Raw genomic sequence first — 5,426 nt, forward strand, 5'->3', positions numbered from 1 at the left:
TAACAACTATAATTATACCTAATCCACACTTGACCTCTATAGTTGTCACTAGGTCTAAGACTATCTAGTTGCATTAAACTATTGTAAACGTTTATATAATATCTTGAAAATGAACCTACAGTTAAAAATAGTACTATAATCCTTATAAATAATTTCAATTATTATCTCATTTATACTAGCATGTTGTAGACATAAATGGAATGATTTTCTAATATTTTGGCTAGTTGAAGTTTCTTGAAATTATTCTCTAGTATATATTTACAAATCACGAACATTTTAAAATGCTAATATAATTTAAATATAATCTAACGTCTAATAAATATTGAGATATTTTTTAATGATTAATGCTTGATATCTTAGTAATATACATCAATTCCTACTCCATTATGTAATAGGGTCATGAACAATAAGGAGGAAGGAGATACATCTACTAAAAGATCAACAAAGATATATATTCATTAACATACAAATAATGGATTATATTTCATGCAATAAATATAAGTAATAATCCATGGATAGAATCACCTATCTAAAAAAAAAAAAACATGGATAGAATCCATGTTCATTTGATTTGGAAGGTTGATCTTTATTTGAATCCAAGGATATGAGTAATTTGGATTGCACCAAAGGAAGAGTGGGTGAAAGTAAATTTTGATGTTGCTTCAAAGGGAAATTATAGGAAAAATGGGGCAAGATGTGTGGCTAGGGACCACAATAAAGTGTTAAATAATAAAATGGTGTAGTTTGGGAGTAATGAAAAATAACAATGTTGAATCTGAGTAGCTCTATTAGGACTAAAATGTGGTTTATAACATAAGGGAAAAAACTTACATCTTGAAGGTGATTATCTTCTCATTATTATTGCAAATAAGAAAAAGGTGTCTCCTAATTGGATAGTCAATAAAATGCTAATACTGATTTAGAGTTGATTAAAAAATTTGATGACCTTAAATTAGGCATTTTTATATGAGGGGAATTTGATAGCAAATCACCTGGCCAAATTGGTGGTAGGATAAGAGTTGGTACCTAATTCATTGTGGTAGGGGTGGTGAATTTTCCCCTCCATATTACAAGGATTTCATCATCATTTTTCCTTAATAGAAGACAAATGTGAGGTGTTGGGGGTGTATGGGATATGAATACAAGCTTGCCAATTTTGAGAGAGAAGTATGCTCACATCATCTAGAATTTAAAGTAATTTATCTTAATTTGGAGATTTGTAATGATATGTGAGTCATTATTTCTACTACATGATAGAAACCATTCATATCCCTCTTAGGCTAGCTTTCCTTCCTAGGGAAGGTGACTAATAAAAGGCCAAACTATATTTTCAATTTAATCAATGAGGTAATTATTCATATTGTAAATGTCATTTATGGGGATTAATTTTTAGAAACTAACCTTAGACATAGGGTTAATACGAAAGTCTCGACAATGTTTTTAGTTGCAGTGCTTGATTTAAGATAATTGAAGGACATGGGAAAAAACATGTGTAAAAAGATGATCTAGATTCATATCCTATGGGAGCTCGACCATGTCATGGAAAGTGTTATATAGTATTGGGGTGACTCTTCCAATAGATTATTATGTTATTATGTAGGGAGATTGGAAAGTTGACATATTTACACTCAATTATTCTACCAACTCATCCCGTCTTGTGAGAATGAGAAAGGTCATGGAGAAGAGTATGTATTTTCTAAAGCACTTACTAGACTTGGATCTAGAAGATGAGTTGGATTGGTTGCAAGGGTGTCGTAAGGAAGAAAATTTTGGTTTAAAATGGGGATGGTAGTATTGGGCTTGTTATAGTGACTGAGGAGGATGTTGTGATTGGTAGTGAAGTAGCTTTGTCCATAGAGACATCACATGGGGAAGAACATAGTTAGTGTCTAGCCTAAAATGTCATGTGAAAACATGGAAATAGAGGAAAAAGCAAGTTAAAATAGGAAGTACAAGTTCAAGTTTGTCTACACTTCCTTGGAACTATATATGGATCAACAATGTGGCCATTTTTCCAAAAAAGATTATAGTCTTAAAAAGGTACATTATATCTTAGGGAGATCAACCTTTTGAAATTATGTCACCTATTGATAGGATGACATTTTTTATGTATATTGTAAAAGTGAGTAGTAGAGAAGGGAATTTGTAAGCAATAGCCTAAGTATATGATAGGATTTTCATCTCTTTATTGACGTAAAAAAATTATTTATCCCCATAGAAGGTGCAACTCCTTAGCTACCATTATCTAATTGAAAAAATCATGAAACACCTATTGTACTACCCATATGATAAGGAAAAGGATGACTACAATGGAATTTATAATTTCAAATGTTTTTTATTAGGGAACAAACAGGTTTTGAGGGGATCTGAAACCCCTTACAATAAGTTTTGAAGGGACTTGAAACCCTTGGATTTTCCATTGATCTGGAACCCTTAGAAGAATGCTAAAATAGGATACAACATAGCCAATTAATAGCCCAACCACAACCTAACAAAGAAGATTGAACATTGAAGAGTTGTTTGTAAAACAAAAAGGCTGAAACCGACCACCAAAATGCTCAGAAAAATATGAGCATAGGGAATAAGGATCCCTCAACCTTAACCATGGGTTTTATCAAGGCTCTCATAATCATATCCTTGAGAATGTGCAACACTAAGAAAAACTTTCCAAACGAGATCTCCACCTCCATAGGAGAAAAAGAAACTCAGTAAGAAGGCTAGCATCAAATTATTTATAGCCAAAAGATAGGACTCCATCAGCTCCCCAACAACATGTCCAAGCAACAATTGTAGCATCTGAATCCACCTCAATAAGAGAAAGGTCAACTCTAGCCACATTCATCTCCCCCTTAATAGAAGATAGGACCACCTATATAGGAAAAGCCAGAGTAACCCAAAGATGCAGAAAATGAAGAACAGAGGCCAAAGCCTAGGAAACAAGGGGGAGAAGGAAAACAAAACCCCCATCGAAGAGAGATCCAAGATTCACAAGAGATAAATAGAGAAAGCCATACCCCATCATAATATAAATAACTAACCTAAGAGGTTCTGAAGGAACCAAAATAAAAAAATCCTCTCCCAAAAGATCAAAATAAACAGAGGAGCATATGGAGAGATGACAGATAAAGAAACCACCATAGTTCCAAATCAAGGTAGAGAAGAAGCTGAAATCTTTAAAAGAAGCCCTCAAATATTCATAAATGAAGATCTCCTAGTAAGACTAGAAATAGCTTCTATGTGACCCCACGGAACATGGCTTCCCATAGTATGGGGATGAGCAGGAAAGGGAGCTCTACAAGTGGGAGAGCTAGAATTTTTTCGCCAAAGAGGATGGTGAGTGTGAGCATGAGGGAGAACCAGATGAGGAAGCAAATAGTCTAGGTGCTAGCCCCTCCGTGGCTTCTACTCTTACCTTTGCCTTGCGTATGGTTTTCCCTTTTGGTGGGGTCCAAACGATTTTTGGAGTTTGTGGTTGGGTCTGCGAGGGGTGTAGTCGACATGGTTTTGGGGGGCTTTTTTCTTGGTGTGGTACCTTCTCTCCCTACATAGACGGTGTGGGGTTGGTTTTTGTTTCTGATCCTCTCTATGTCTATGGTGATGTTTAGTCCCCTGTGGCTAGATTTTCTTGCAAGAGAGGCGCTTTACTGATGTTGCCTTACACAAGGTTTGGGGGCCTTGTCCTCTCCATTTTGGAGGTTGGTCTGGGCTTTGTTTGCTTTCTCGATTCCTCTTTTTGTTTTCTTTCTCATGGGATGGTTGCAGGGGGGTCTTTCGAGGTGATCCCAACTCATATTGAGTTGGACTTGAGTCTTGGTTATCTTCATGTGAGTAGATGCATGGAGAGGTTTGGGATGGCTGCTTTCCTATGCCTTTCATTTTGCTATTTTTCTTTCATGGTTCTAGGACCCAGGTTAAAACCCAACACTTTGGGTTTGGGGGTCCTTCCAAAACCCCATGGGTTCGATTTTTTTGGCCTTGAAATCTTTATGATAACCCCTATTTTCTTATTTCATAGGATGGGTCCTTATGTCTTTCTATCTCATGGATCCATGGCTTTTTTTTTGGCTCGATATACTGCATCTTGGTGATTTTCTGGTCACTCATTTTGAGGTGGTCCTATCTTCTATGGAGGGGGAGATGGATGTGGCTAGAGTAGACCGATCTCCTATTGAGGTGGAGATGGATGTTGCTTGCTTTTCCTGGAACTACTGGTTCATGGTGGTTGTTTATGTTGTAGGTTTTGGGTGCCTTGGTAAAACCATGTTGGGTTGTGGGAGCCTACAAAGACCCACTTTCATGGTTGAGGGATCTTGGGAAAACCTTTTTTTCTCTTCTCTTTTCATGGACAGGATGGATGCTGGTAGTTTTCAAGGACCCAGTTTGGCCTGTATTTGTTTTTTATTAAGATCAGTTTTTGTTGTTGGAGGCCTAGAAACTCTGCTACAGGTTAAGGGATCCTGGGAAAACCCTTCTTGTTGGCTAAGGGTGCCAAATAAACCCTTGATCTCTACTTTTAGATCTATAAGTTGATTTAGATCTGCTATGTTTGCCAGCTTGAGTTGTATCTAGTTACTTTGTTGACTAGTTGGCATTGGTTCGGTGCCACAAGGCTAGTTTTGGTTGTGGCTTTGTTGTTGTTTATTTTTGATACATATCTTTGCAGCATCCCTTTGTTGGTTCTGGATCCACAAAAAATCTGAGGGTTTCAAGTCCCTTAGAAACTTGTTGTATAGGGTTTTTGGTCCCCTCAAACCCTGTTTATCCTAATAAAAAACATGGCTTCCCATAGAAAAACTAATGGGCCCAAAAGATATTGTATCTTAGACTAGCCCATCTCACAAGCAAAAAATCCAACTAAGAAAATCCTCCGTGTGCATCATGGGCAACACACAGAGGGAAATGCTTGAGACCCATGAGGAGGAAATACACCACCCCAACCACAACCAAACCTAGCTAGTGAAACAAGTCCCTCATAGCTCATAGGCCCAAAGGAAAGCTAGAGAAAATCCTCCAAACAAGGGCATGAGTCAAGCCAACATGAATCCATAAAGTTGCTACCAAGTGCCACCATAGAACCCCCCAAACCAGGGAAGAGAAGCTAACCAGACCAACAACCTCAACATCCTCGTCCCCGTCTCAAATCTCCATAGCATCCTCCATTGAAACTTTGGATCCAACCTGCCTCCCACACTAGCGCTTGTTGCAGACAACAAGAACATATATGAGGAATTGAAGGAAGGAGACCAACAAAGCCATAAAGGAGCCTACACAATTCTCATCCCTATCGGAGTCACCTTCTTCCTCATTGTCTGCGACATCTTTTCAAACCCTATTTATTCCCTGTCCGCTCACGTGCTCCCCCATTTCAAACTCCCCTTTACAATTCTAAATGTTGCCATCTAAATTTTATTATTATTTCATTATTT

This window comes from Cryptomeria japonica, chromosome 7 (genome assembly GCF_030272615.1).
Source record: "Cryptomeria japonica chromosome 7, Sugi_1.0, whole genome shotgun sequence".
Taxonomy (NCBI): Eukaryota; Viridiplantae; Streptophyta; class Pinopsida; order Cupressales; family Cupressaceae; genus Cryptomeria; species Cryptomeria japonica.